This window comes from Oreochromis aureus, linkage group 20 (genome assembly GCF_013358895.1).
Source record: "Oreochromis aureus strain Israel breed Guangdong linkage group 20, ZZ_aureus, whole genome shotgun sequence".
NCBI classification, from domain to species: domain Eukaryota; kingdom Metazoa; phylum Chordata; class Actinopteri; order Cichliformes; family Cichlidae; genus Oreochromis; species Oreochromis aureus.
In genome coordinates, this window is record NC_052961.1 from 6103657 (window position 1) to 6118959 (window position 15303).

At 40.9% G+C, this 15303-nt stretch overlaps 1 long non-coding RNA gene across 1 annotated transcript; it reads right to left on the reverse strand.

Moving 5' to 3' along the window:
• Positions 1-6177: 6177 nt before the first annotated feature.
• On the reverse strand, positions 6178-13259 carry LOC120435205. Its single transcript, XR_005609585.1, has 4 exons — positions 13131-13259; positions 6706-6847; positions 6477-6627; positions 6178-6393 (listed from the first exon to the last, which is right to left on the reverse strand). It is a non-coding gene; the product is annotated as an uncharacterized LOC120435205 (long non-coding RNA).
• Positions 13260-15303: the final 2044 nt, after the last annotated feature.

Consider the following 15303-nt stretch of genomic DNA (forward strand, 5'->3'; position numbering starts at 1 on the left):
ACAAAAGAACAAGTTAAATTTCACAATAACACTGACTGGAGAAAAGCCAGTTTGGGATTCTAATTGAAATTACAACTGTAATCAGTAAAATCAGTGCTGTGATAGTTTAAGATCAAAACCTGATTTAAAACACAGTCTAACATCAACATTCTTGCCCTGAAAATAGGCCAGGATGGCTGAAAAATGTACTTTAAAATGAGATTTTCTTTTGTTTCATTGGAACAGTAAAGTACCATAACAAAGAAATGAGTACACCTTTGTAGATATCACTGATATGGAGTTTTTCATGTTTTACATAAAGACTTAGGGCTTCTAGTTTCCTAGTGGCATTTTCTCATTTAAACCATGGTGACTTAAAAGTTTAGCAGCAAGACACTTGTTTCCTTTGTTCCATCAAACATTTCTTTCAGCCATCTGTGTTTATCAGAGCGATATGTGACTAATTTTTATTGAATCACCAGAAAGTACACAAACACAAGATTAAATATTTTATTTATTTATCAAAGATACATAACTACACATTGATACAATGAACAAGGTGTCTATAAAATTACACATGGTGTAAGAAAAACATTATAACATACAAATAAGTATTTTATGATAATGTGACATAGTTTAAAAGCATAAGAATAAAAGTTTTAAAAAGTCATGTTCTTTGATGATCACATTACATGTATCACATTTTTAAAAGCATAACGTAGGGAGCAGAGTGTTCACAAAAACAGTTTTATGATTACTTTTTCCACAGTGCTTGTATGCCTCTTGCAAAACTATGTACTTTTCACCATAAGACACAATGACTCACAATTATCTAAGACCAGCCATGAAATGTCTGTCGCTTCATTACAATCATTTGTCCCCGCTGCTGCCCTCAGATCCAGTCTTCTGTACTGGGGGTAAAATTGCTTTTTGGTGGTTCGTAAAAAAAAATCTCAAAAAGCGATGTTGGTGAGGGACCAGAAACACTGGGTTGCAGAGCAGTTGGTAAGGACTTGTATATTTCTGGAGAGTCTGCAAAAGCTGTCTTGCTCGTGCTCCTGATTGGATATGTGGAGCCCGGCTCTGATATGTCACTGGTGGCAGCTAAAGGTAGGCACGCCTTGGAGGCGGAGTTGGTCTCGGGCGCAATCTTTCAAACGAGCCTCACGGCATTTCAGGCAACCTCAGGCCGGAAACAACATCCGGTCACTCGCGGTCAAAATCCACAGAGAGCTGGTGTTTCGTAGGGATCAGGTTAACACATCTGGCTTAAATGAGAGTCTAAAAAATATAAAGAAAAACAAAAAGAATTTTAAAACACGCAAACTAGCAAAATATCAAAGGAGCATAACATAACAATAACAAGATGATATGAGATACCTGATGAGAAAATGATAGGTGATGTAGAGATGTAATGTATAAGCTTTGACGGGAGTTAAACTGGATCTTATATATATTTTTAAAGTGTATTGTACGTGGGATAGGCTCCAGCGCACAGCGCGAGCCTGAAAAAAGGATAAGCGGAAGCGAATGGATGGACGGATGGTGTATTGTACGTGTTACAAACCAATGTGATATTTTTAAATGCAAGGATTGAGAGAATGGTAAAAAGGAAAATGCAAAAATGTAGTTAGAGAGGAAGATGAACACTTACCGAGTGATATGCACATAGGGAAAGCGACGCGAGTTGTTGTTGATCCCTGGTTCTCGGTTGTTGCGAGCTCGTTTCCGCAGGCTCTTCTGCACTTCGGGCGTAGCGATGAGGCTCAAAACACCCCAATTAGACAAAGTAAAGGCGATCCGCGGTGTGAGGGGACCAAAACTTTCACCTCCTTTTAGCTGGTAGAAAAGATTTTGCTCTCTCTTAGGCTGAAGGCATAGCCCCAAAATCGGAATCTCTCTTGCATAGGGTTTTTTTTTTTTTCCGGTAGAAAAGAAGAGTTACATTTAGGCCTAAATGTTAAATTATTTAACCTGAGTGAGAGCCAGCTGTCCATGCTTCCGAAGTCAGATGGCTTGTGAGAGACCGAAGAAAGTCTTAACCTGAGCGGGGTCGTGAAAATCCAAGCTGAGCGCGATTGGGTGAGCGGGTGCGAATGGAGCCGCCCTTTTGTTATGTGATTGGCAGCGGGGCACCTGGGAGGCGGAGTGGATCTCCGGCGCAAATTTCAAACGAAAACCAGAATCATTAAGCAGTAGATGGTGGAGCGAACAAGAAGGAAAAGACACTGCTCTGGTTGCGGGCCGGTGCGGCTCGGAGCGAAGGGAGAACTTAGACTCTGAGCGGAATTTGAGAAAAAAAAAAGACTAAGGATTTGGTTTCAGGATTTGCCCTGTTATCGAGTATAAGGTTTTGGGTATACGGGGTTCCCTACAGGTTATTTCTAGGGTTTTTGTTTTGCGTATTTTGGAGAGAAACCGCGGAGGTTTTTTTTTGTTTTGTTTTGTTTTCAGGAGGATTCGCCGGTTATGTGCCTAAGGATCGCGAGTAAGAACTTAGACACGGAGCTAGTGATAGGGCTGTTTTTGAGAAAAAGACTAAGGATTTGGTTTCAGGATTGGGGATAGGAGGGTGCCTACAGGTTATTTCTAGGGGTTTTGGAGAAAAACGCGGAGGGTTTTGAGGAGTTTGTCCCTGCTTATTTGTCTAAGGATCGGGTGGGACCCGCGGAGATCGCGAGTGTTTTTGTGACTCTGAGTTTGATTTTAAATTTCTTTGTTTGGATTAAACAAATGCATATAAATTGAAATAAACTTTTCCCACAAGGCATGCACCCTGTATGTCTGGCCATACTGAACGTTACAAAAGCACAAGTTTAACTAAGCACATTTATACTGGTTTAACACATTTTCACCCATAAACACGGAGCCCCCACAGAAGCACGGTCCCGAGTCAGGCGCGCGCACGAGCGCGCCTGACACACAGGCGCGCTCGTGCGCGCCCTGTGCACTCATGCGCTGTCATGCGCTGACCCACCACCAGATGGCGTTTCTTTAGGGGAAAAGGAAAAAGTTTTATTGGATTAAAAAATAAAAGAGTGCTATTTGATATAAAAACTTTTCTAAAATAAGCAATTAGTTCTTATTTTGGGGGGAAGAAAAGCAATGAACTAGCATATTTTGGATGAATATCATAATTTTATGAAAATCATAATTTTTATGAATATCATAATTTAATTATTATCATAATTTAATTATTATCATAATTTAATTACTTCCTGAGCTCATGAATAATTCATAGAACCTAACACTCAAAAAGCTCATGAATATTTTGACAGAAGGGGTCTAATATCCCTCCTTCTGTTAATTCAAAACAGTCCAACAAGTTTGACTGCAGCTTAAACTCGGTCACATAGTGGCATGTAACAGACATGTAACTTGTTGATGTGCTGGAGGTCCAGCAGTCAGTTGTTAAGCACACAGCAGGTGCTGTCTTGATTTTTTCCTGAACATCAGCTCTTATCTTCTGAAACAAATCGGGCATCAGCTGTCTGGATACTGTACTTCTACTGGGAAGAACATATGAAGGATCAAGTGCCTTGGTGAATTCCCTAAATCCTCTGTCATCAACGATTGAAAAGGGCTGAAAATCTTGGGCAATCATTTTAACCAGAGCCTGGTCAACCTTGCTCTGCTGAAGTGGCATCATGGGCCTTGACACAAATGCTCCCATGTAAGACTGCCTCTGTCTCCTTTTTGCTGATTGTTGTCCTTGCCCTGCTGTGTGTGTGCTTGTATTTTCTTGCTGAGTACTTGTTGAGCTGCTGGAATAAACAGGTGATGTGACTGCTGTTGATAATGCTGCTGTTGAAGATTGTTGCTCCTGCTGCTGGCCGCTAGGTTGTCCAATGGTAGTAGCTGGGTTTTGACTGTGCTGTTGTTGTAGCATGACTGTGGGGTGCTTGCTACTGAGATGTCTTCTCATATTTGATGTGCTTCCCCCTCGAAAAGACAAAACTGCCTTGCAAATGTTGCATTGTGCATGTGTTGCACTTTTCATTTCAAAATGCATCCAAATATCACTTCTTCGACGACTATCCATTTTTCCTCGTATCATTAAGTCGCACTGCCTGCAAACAACACCGTAGTACCGCCCCCTTGCCCCATACACGTGGAAAAAAAACACAAACACCTTTAGAATTTTCTGTTTTTTTATCATTAGTATTTTCCTCAAATGTGTCACATATATATTTTCTTATCTAAATAATTTAGTGAAATAGTGAATTTCTAATTTTTTAACTTACATTATTGCAGCAGCAGAATGCGAGTCTGAGTATTTTTTTTTTTTAATAGCGGTGGAACTGAGTTTATATATTTTTTCCTTTAGTTTGCTTATAATCTTTGCAAAAAAACAATGTGTAGAATGAATGTTATACTGCGTCAGTCAGACTATCGGACTTCATCTTAGGTGAAGGAGCGACTCTTCCACGGTAACACGCTCTGAGTTTCAACAGCTGAGAACCGGGAGGGAGGGGTGAGTATGTCGTATGAAGCACGAGGATCCACTGAGCTGTGTGCCAGGGGGCGCTAATGCACCTTAACGTTGGTTGCTAACCAAGAAGAAGAAGAAGAAGCTGTGAATCGGGAGGGAGGGGGTGAGTGAGTGAGTGATTCCTCTATGCTACGATTCAGCACAGGAAGGGAGGGGGTGAGTGAGTCAGTGATTCGTTCAACTCGTTTGAGCTCTGAGCCAGGAGGGAGGGGGTGAGTGAGTCAGTGAGTGATTCACGTACTCTACGATTCAGCACAGCAAGGGAGGGGGTTAGCGAGTCCTGAGTGATTCACGTACTCTACGATTCAGCACAGGAAGGGAGGGGGTGAGTAACTCAAATGTGCTGTTAGCATGTTAGCTGAGCGATGCTACAGTGAACCGAGGAGCTATTTTCTTGATGTGAGGTTTCTACTCAGGGTTTTTTCTTCCAGTTCAGAGCAGAAATGTTTTTGTTAAGAAACTGGCTGTTGTTTTTTCCCCCCATAATTTTAATTATAAGCTAGATATATTTCTACTAATGGAATTAGTTTGCTAACAGCAACAGGGATGAGTCAGTGAGACAGTTGGGCTTGTGAATCATGATTCACGAGTCAGTAAAGTGATTCTCGAGTATTGAACGATTCGTTCACGAATCGAACATCACTAACTGGTACTTCTGTTGTAAGATTGACAAGAAAAACATCACGCTACCCTGCAAACCTGAGGGAAATCTCACTTATGCAGAAAAAGAACAATTCCACCATCACGCCGGGGTCTTTCTTTGTGGAGTTTGCATGTTCTACCCGGGTTTGTGTGGGTTCTCTCCGGTACTCTGGCTTCCTCCCACAGTCCAAAGACATGCAGTTAGTGGGGTTAGGTTAACTGGTAACTCTAAATTGCCCATAGGTGTGAATCTGAGTGCACGTGGTTGTCTGTCTCTCTGTGTCAGCCATGCGACAGACTGGCAACCTGTCAAGGATGTACGCAGCCTCTCGCTGGGAGACAGCTGGCATAGGCTCCAGCCCCGGCAACCCTGAAAAGGATAAGAGAAGAGAATGGATGGATGATCCATATAAGAGTGTTGAAGATTAAAGATCACCCTTCCACCATGTTTTTAGAATTAGGACACATCGCCCCCTGCAGGTAGCATATATGTATGTATTCACCCTTTAGTAGTACTATGCTTACAGCTTTGAGCAATCCACCCACATCAATACTTGCTCGTTTTGATAACATTTCCACACGGTGTTTCAAATAAGTTTACATTCATAGCAGTGAATGTCACATCTGTATTTGAGAGACTGACTTTTTTTTCTGAGGTAACTATGCTCCAAATTGCAAAATGGTAAATGGTCACAAACCAGCAATCTAAGGAGAGCTCCTCAGACCATCATTTCCTTGGTCACGTTTTCTAGCCACTCCAGTTCCTAAACCTTTTCCAGTTCTACCACTGAGGCATTCCCAAAGCAGTGAAAGATGTAGTCTAGCTTTATATCCACTTTGGTCAAAACTGTGTAACATGTTTCTATTAAGCTTCATATTCTCTGTAGCCTAATGACATTTTGCTTCCATGTTTTGTTAAAAGAGGCGGGACAGAGTCTCCCATGTTTCCACTTGCATCACATCTGAGTCGGGGTAAATGGTCTTGACATTCAACCTTACGTTTTGAGAATAATACAGAGTACTAAAGCAGAGTTGTGAGTATGGTTTTTTTGCTAATAGTAAATTTTTTTATTCTTAATCAAACACATAATGTCATGAAGCGCAGTTCATACACTAAAGCGGGACCCAAAAGCAAACTCAATACCCTTAATGTGAGCAAGTACAGATTTTATTGATTTAACAAAAGGTGACCCAGAACAACCAAGGAAGCAAAATCACGCAACTGAAGGAAACCTGGAAGACAAAATACACAGCGAAGCTGTATTCGGGACCATGGGAGGCTGCAACAGAAAGGGAAGAAAATTACTGGTGAGCAGGGAAATGAAGAGACACAACGAGGCAGGGCTATAGTAATCTGGCTTACGATGAGAGCCGGACCGTGGGACTCGGAGGGGGGGAAGCGTGTCCGTGGGAGGCAAATACGAGGAGGCAGGGATGAGGATAGATGGTGCACTCAGAGATCCGAGCAGGCATGAGGATAGGCCGGTGGCAGGCACAAAACGCCAGATAGTAACCTGGGCACACAGAGGCAGAATTAACACAGTTCATGCAACACTTGGATATACACAAAGCTTTGCAGGGAGCCTAGTTACCACTGATGGGTGACTAACGGACTGGCGTGGAGCATCCGTCAGCGCAGGGTTAAATAGTCCTCCTGGTAATCACCTGGAATGGGACGCAGGTGTGATGGTGATGGCCCAGTCCGGGGGTGTGGCCACCAGGGCATCCCACACACTGCCCAGACACAGAGCCACGGACCATAACACATAAATCAAACTACAAGTCTGATTAATATGTTAAATGATAAATGAGCTTGAGTAGTGAAAATGAATCTTCTAATGTCTGAATTCTGTGTGTGGACTTTTGTGTTTCTGCAGGAATGTGAACAGATAAGAAATGTATCACCAAGCCATCAATATAGATGATACCCTCGTTTGGCTCTTGACCAAGGCGGTCGCACTTTTCTCCCTCTCCCTTGTCTTTCCTGCTTGGCTTCTCATGTCCTTGTCTAGTCTCGTCTACTTGGAAAATGGTGAGAGCGACACGCAGGAGTCACTAGGGAATTTCTGACTTTAAAAATCTATGATTTAGTAAAATATATTGGATAGAGTACAGTGATGTGAAAAAAGTGTTTGCCCTCTTCCTGATTTCCTTTTTTTTGGGGGGGGGGGTGTTTGTCACGCTTAAATTTTTTCAATCATAAATATTGGCCAAAGACAACACAAGTAAACACTAAATACATTTTCTAAATGAAAATGTTTATTATTATTAAAGGCAGAAAAAAATCAAACACTAAATGGCACAATGTTAAAAAGTGATTGCCTCCTAAACCTAATAACTGGTTGGGCCTCCCTGAGCGGCAACAACTGCAATCAAGTGTTTGCAATAACTGGCAATGAGTGTTTTACAGCACTGTGGAGGTATTTTGGCCCACTCATCTTTGCCGAATCGTTACAATTTAGACACATTGGAGAGTTTTCCAGCATGAACCACGTTTTCAGGTTTCATCACAGCATATCAATCGGATTCAAGTCTGGACTTGGACTTCATTTTGTTTTTATGAAGCCATTCAGAGGTGGACTTGCTGGTGTGTTTTGCTCATTGTCCAGAATCCGAGTGTGCTTCAGCTTGAGGTCATGAACAGATGGGTGGACATTCTCCTTTAGGATGTTTTAGTTGACGGCAGAATTCATGGTTCCATTCACCAAAGCAAGTCCTCCAGTTCCTGGGGCAGCAAAACAGACACTCACACTATCACCCATTCATAAAATATGCATCTTGAGAATATATCTACTATCTAATACAATCAAACATACACTGCTTCAAGACTATTCATGTTTCCACTGTTAGTTTGAGTCTTTTGAGTTATTATTGTATGGGGGCCATTCATCAGAGGGAGAAGATTTACAAAAATCAGTACAGATATTCAATAAAAACACATTGCCCAATTTGCACTTCGTGCGTCCGCCCTCCATCACTAACCCAGGTATGGGTTACACGGCAGTAGTCCAGATAGACATCTCCAGATCTGACTCTCAATCCAGCGTTCCGACGCCAGCCACGACATGTAATCTCGTCATTCTGTCCTGGGTTTTCTCAGAGCATCCCCCACAGTGAGAAATGCCCCGAACCCTTCATGTAATCTATTTTTTACATTCTATTTAAGTATTTTTTCTTTATTCATTTTTAAAGAGGTCTGACATTAATAAGGCCTAAGGGTGGTTAGTGACAGTGTTGCCAACTCCTCAGTAAGGAAAATCGCTATTGGCTGTCCTAAAAGTCGCTAGAAGTCGCTGAATGAAGTCATTGCGTAATTTGCATAACTGGTCATGCTAATGTGATTGTAACCTACCTACGTTGTTGAAGAGAGAAATAACAACGTGGAACAAGACATAAAGTGAGTAAAGCACGTCTTAAATGCATTTAGAATTTATTTAGAACTACAAATTAAATTTCTTTTAGCAATTATTGTTTTTTAATGTCACAATTCTAACCCTGCTCCTTTATCCGGGTTTGGACCGGCAAAAGTGACACTCTGGTGGAGTTACTTTGTGTGTGTGTGTGTGTGTGTGAGTGTGTGTGTTTATAAGTAGTTTTAAACCTTGTGATCCACAAAACAGCATAACAGTAAAAGAAGAATTGACTGCGTTACAGTCAGTGCGGGGAGCGGCCGCTTTGCTCGTCGGCGCGATTCATTTGCCGTTTGAACGCATAGATGTGAACATCTCCTGCCCTGATAGCAGCTGGGGGAGGACTATCGTCCGCCTGTGAGCGCTTTGGCACGAGTGAGGTGCACCCGCTGCTTGTTGAGAGTAAGAGCGATACGCGCTTTCACCTCAAAAAGTCGTCATAAATAAGGCTCCAATAACACCAGAAAAAGTCGCCAGATTTGTCGCTAGTCGCTTTATAGAAAAAAAGTCCCTAAGGGGGTCTGAAAACTCACTAAATATAGCGACAAAGTCGCTAAGTTGGCAACACTGGTTAGTGAAATAGAACTTAGTTTTGTTTGTTTCTTTTAATTGGTTAATCAAACATTATTTTAACAGGGGAGGGGGATTAGTTTTTCACAGGTCCAGGTAAGCTTGGCTAGCTTTTTCCTTTAATAAATTAAACAGACATACAAATATAATTTGTTTGATCCCACACTGAGGAGATTAACTTGTTACAGCAGCAGAAGGGGCAGGAAGAAAAGAGAATTAGCGATATACTGGGCAAAAAAGCCCAAATCAATGCTTTATAAAGATGGTTGTTATATACAATAGCATACACCCATGTTATTATTATTATTATTATTATTTGCTTATGTTCATAAAGTGCAGTGAGAGTGACAATAATACACATGTATTTTTTAACCCATATTTCACTAACTGGGCCCACGTCCTCATTTTAGGTTTGACAATGTTTTAGTAGGTAAAGCTGAATGCTTGGACATGAATTGAGCTGAGGTTTGGGGAAGGCCTCGAAGGGGACTGGCGATGGCTCCCGGGCCTGCCTGGCAGATCCCCATGTACTAAAGAGAAGTGAAGAAGTTAAAGAATTGAAAAGGGGAGGGAGGGAGGCTGGGGCATGTAAACGAGAATGAACCTATATAGGTGAGAACCGGAAGGAGCGTGTTAGGAGGCATGGTCCCACTCCTGAAATTCCGATACTTAATCTCCAATTATCCTGTGTGCCTATTGTACAGCCTGACAATAGGACTCAGTTTTACACTATGGCTGTAACAGACACTGCTGAAAGAGCTGCTCAGGGCCTCCACAGTCTCATGCAGGTGGAGAGAGGTGTTGTCCATAATGCACATTAGCTTGGCTAACATCCTCCTCTCACTCAACTCCTCTATGGAGCCTAGGGGACTGTCCAGGAGTCTTTATAGTGCAACAGCACATGTAAGATATTATAATAATGCGTAAAGAATTAATAATATAGAGCTGGACAGAACTGAGAAAGCAACATTAGCAGTGGACATGCTGCTTTGTAAAACCGTTACCCCACCCCAAAGTGGCCTGGTATCCCATACTCTCAGAGCACTCTACACAGGATACCCCAAGGGAAACAGTCAAACGAGCTCTCAAAGTCCACTTCCTTCACAGAGGGTTACCGTAGGTGGTACGTGTGTGTCCACTTCCTTCACAGAGGGTTACTGTAGGTGGTACGTGTGTGTCCACTTCCTTCACAGAGGGTTACCGTAGGTGGTATGTGTGTGTCTACTATTTGTTTCACCATTTGTTTCACCATCCTCTAAAATGGATTCTCGATATTGAGACACAATATCTGTCAGTGCCCCCCAGGGTGGCTGTGGCTACAATGTAGCTTGCTATCACCAGTGTGTGAATGTGTGTGTGAATGGGTGGATGACTGAATGTGTAAAGCGCTATACAAATACAGGCCATTTATCATTTACCATTCCATAGTTTTTTGATGTGTTACTTAACAATACATCTGTTTTCTGTTCCCACAGGAATCTCTTCTTCCTCTTTACTTGTTCCTCTTCACGGTTATTACGGTTATTTCAGCACAACTTGTATGAACCCATTTGTACTCAATTTGAACTATAACCCTAACCTCCAGTATTAGAAATGCTTACAGCATGAGTATCCTGGAAACCTTCAGATACATGTAGAGAATTAAAGTGGTAGGTTTAATCTTTAACTAAAATATCTAACATGACTGTTTTGTATGAATGGGTTAAACTTTGCACTGTCCACCTGCACGGTGCAGATGTAGAACTGAATATCTGGACCAGATCCATTTGATCATGACCAAGGGGAGCATCACTTGATTATCCGGAGAGATAAGCTTGAGTCAGCATGAATCTGAAAATAATGTATGCAGAACACATCAGCTAATATATTTCATTTAGATAAGTGCTCAGTGCCTGCATTTAACATGTTTGCAGGAGTTTTGGGATTGGGCAGTTTAACGAGATCGGTTTTGCTGCTTTTGCAATGTTAATGTTACTGTCAATCAAGAAAGAAGAAGCAGCTGCCGTGGTTTAACCTCCTAGGACCTGCCGTCCACATATGTGGACATCACATTTTTGGTTATTTTGACCAAAATACTCAATTTTGCTCTACATGGGCCTGATATCCACTTACGAGGACATTATACTGCTACTGTTCTATCAAAATTTTAAATGAATATCCTCATTTGTGGCTCTCATTTTTCTTAAAAACAAAAATAAGGTAAAAAAAAAAAAAAATTTCTGGAAATTCTTTGTTTTTACATTCATCTGGCCCCAATATGCCCAAATATCAAAGAGAAATTAAAAATGCATGCCGTGGAAGAGTTCGGGTCTTAGTAGGTTAATGTAGGTGTAACATAATAAAACTCTTAACCAGTCACTTCACCCTCTTTAAATAAGCTTTCTTTAGTCCATACCTCCTACTCTGGACTACAGTATCCCATTTGAGTAGCATTGCACATGGATTTGATTTAAATTAAAAATAAAAAACGTATGTGAAGTAGATTTTGACTCCGTGGGGCAGGAAGTAAGGAGGACCCAAATGCAGGTGCTTAGAGCCGTTTATTTGGCTGAATATCCAGGTACAAGAATGGATCAGGCAATACAAAGGAAACTAAAATGTCAAATTACAGAAACTGAACTGAGCTAAACTAATCACAGACACACAAAAAACTCCAGGGAAGAGCAGACAATCCGACCAATAGAGATGGTAAGCTCGAAATAGATGTTTCAACACTGTCTTGAGCGTCTGAAGTGCAGATTCAAAACACTGCTCCAAAGTGCATTTCAAAACACCCAGATCATGTGAACATGACTAAACGAGGTTTTGGAGCGCGTCACCCCAGTTTCGACAGGTGGCATACCGAGTGCTTCTAGGTGCCGCCAGATACCATACTATTCTCTGTTTTTTTTCTACTTTCACCAGAAAACTTTATTTGGTGTATCAAGTTCAATTCAATTCAATTCAATTTTATTTATATAGTGCCAAATCACAACTTTTCAGGTGATGTCATCCTCACTATGACCCATTACTCACATACTGTGCTGCCATAAGGAATATATTTATACTGTTAAAACATATTAGGAAAACAAATCCATTAATTACAGGTGATCTCTTAACATTTTTAGTGGGAAATCACTTTTCCTTTTTTTTTTAAATTCTCACTTACACTTCTGGTTTGAAGAAAACAGAAACAGGAGGCCTCATGTTCACTTTAACCAAAACGCCAGACTCACAGTAAAACATCATGCCAGTGTTACAGGATGCAGCATTCATTGCACCATAAACTTCAGGAAGGTTCTTCATGGTTCAGAATATTATCAAGCTAGAACAACTATGCCAGGTTCTAGCTTGATAGCATGAAGAACAGACTTGGTGACATGAACATGATCAGCCAAACACATCCAAAGTTGAGGGCTGTGCACAAAAGGTCAACTGACCCCACAAACAGCTGTAAACCTGTGTGGTTACTACAGTAAACACAGCAGTCTTTTCCTAATGTGTTTTTCTTTATAAATTGACTTTTTGTAAGCAACATGAATGTTAACATTATTTTTCTTCAAAATAGGTATTGATCACAATTGCTGGCTGTCTGGTATAATAAGTAGCTTTAATTGGAATTGTGCAGCGCTTTTCTATGTCATTGTTTTACAGATCAGCATCATCAAACCCAGCTGGGTTTCATATTGTTTGGAAGCGTAACCTAGCCTTTATAATGTCTGAATTGGTTAAATTCAATCCAATTCAATTTTATTTGTACAGCACCAAATCACAGCAACAACATTCTCCCCAACTTTCTGTGTAGCAACCCCCCCCCAATGAAGGATGACACTTTAATGATGAAGTTTTGAAGGTTTAATGGCAGTAAACCATCAATCTGACCGTAAGAGCTGGAGATGTATACATAGAAACAGTGTGTAAGCAAAAAAAAAAAAAAAATCCACACTCTTACAATCGTAAACCTTATAACATAAAGTAAGCTTCAACATAAAATTTAACAAATATAGCCTCTGTCACACAAACATCTAAACATGTCCTTATTTATGTTGTAAACATACCTTGTGCCTCTATCAAGGGGGCTGCTAATGACGAAAGAAATCTCCATGGGCTCCGTTAAACCATCACATTTCAAACTCCCGCGACTGCCGCTGAAAAACTGCGCCAAAAACAGTTTTACAGGAAATCGTCCCACCAAAATAAAAGCGTCTACACCCAAACAGGAAGTTGGTAGTAGAAGACAGCGATGAGTGTCAAAATAAGGTGCAAGGAAGTAAATAAAGGCATTTAGGGTTATTTACATTCTGGGAATGGTACTCATGGCCGTTGATCAGTGGTCTTTGGTCAGTAGTTGTTGATCAATGATCATGAGAATTTTCACATTAATGATTAAGGAACTGACCTCCCAGCCCATTGTTCATTTAGTGGGCTGGTTTCAGTCTTTGTGCAAATGTACTGTTTATAAGGTTTGGGAAACCTGCAGTCAGCTGAGACTGAAGAAATCACTTGGATGAGTGACTAAATGTTTCTCCCACTGAAAATGCTACGTCCAGATGAACAGAATAAACTGTTGGGATTTACTTACGTGGATGATTGAGCATGCATCAAATCAAATCACTTTTATTGTCACGTCACATGTGCAGGTACACTGGTACAGTACATGCGAGTGAAATTCTTGTGTGCGAGCTTCACAAGCAACAGAGTTGTGCAAAAATACAATAACGTAAAACAAGCAAAATATAAGAATGGCTAAATCTGAAAGTAATAAATATATGTACAATATATAAGAGTATATGCATTACTGGATGTGTATACTAAATATGTTTTTCTACGTGTGTGTGTGTGTGTGTGTGTGTATACATATTTTACAAATTAAATAGAGTAAGCAATAAAATAAAATATATAAAATATAGAGGTTGGTAGTTGGACGTGCAAAACAGTGGCATTAATGTACAGTGTGGAGTGCATAATGTTGAAGTTCAAGACGCCCTTTGTGGTCACATGGCTTGTGGGCGACACCGACTATGAAGTGGCACAGTCAGACATGGGAGGAGCCACTCAGATTTATCACCTCAACCTCTTAAAAACATGGAGAGATGCTGAAACCGCTTCTCTGGTAGAGACCTCAGACCCCAACAGCTACTGAAATAGGGGGAAAGCATAATTAGTGTGACAGGAGTCAGCTGTTTCTGCTAGCCTCCTCTGGCGCTGCCCCATGAACATTCCGTTGCTCCACCCCTCCCCTGCAGACACACACCCCGGGACATACCACTATCGCCTGACTTAGGCTGATAACAAATGAAACTGTTTTTTTTTTTTTTTTTTAGGGTGGATGAATTACACTATGAAATAAGACATTATCGTTAAGTTTTTAATTAAATTGGCTACGCAGATAAGCTACATCAAAACATCCCCGGGCTGTAGGAAAAGGAAGTTATACTCTACTGCAGAGAGAGCCAATACCAAGTGAGAGCCAATCTAAGTACGTAAATAGTTTTTACAGGTTACTCCATTCTCTCAAAATAAACACCTATCGTCATATTCTTCTTGTTTTGTACAATAAAAATACAAGTAATGTCCATATGCACACTGTAGACTGTGCCACTATTTTACTCCTCCTTGTAACATCCTCAGCAATGAAGTTGTGGCGTAGGCTAAAAGATCTCAAAAAGCAAAACACATCCCACAATCTAAAGAAACAACTAAGAAACAAATTCTTTGCTATCTATAAGTCTGTAAAGGGTTTAAAAACAATTTCTAAGGCTCTGGGATTCCAGTGAACCACAGGGAGCCATTATCCACAGAGAAAATAGGAGCAGTGTTGAAACTTCCCAGTAAAGGCTGTACGACCAAAAATACTCAAAGAGCGCATTGTTGACTCATCAAGGAGGTCACTCAGAACCCAGAACAATATTTAAAGAACTGCAGGCCTCATTTGTCTCATTTATGGTCAGTGTGCAAAAATAGAATCTGTGGGGGAGTTTCAGAATGAAAAGCCACAAAAACAATAGACTTGTTTCACATTTGCTAACACCTAAAACGGGATGGTCATGCTCAAACTCTCCAATGTGGTTAAAATAAAACACTTCTGCAAAGGAGAGTGGGAAGGAAATTCTCCACAGCACCATGAAAGTCTCACTGCAGTTCTTGCTGCCATTGCAGTTATTAGGTTAGGGGTGATTTACTTGTTCACACAGGGACAGGAAGCTTTAGATAACTTTTGTCCCCTTAACA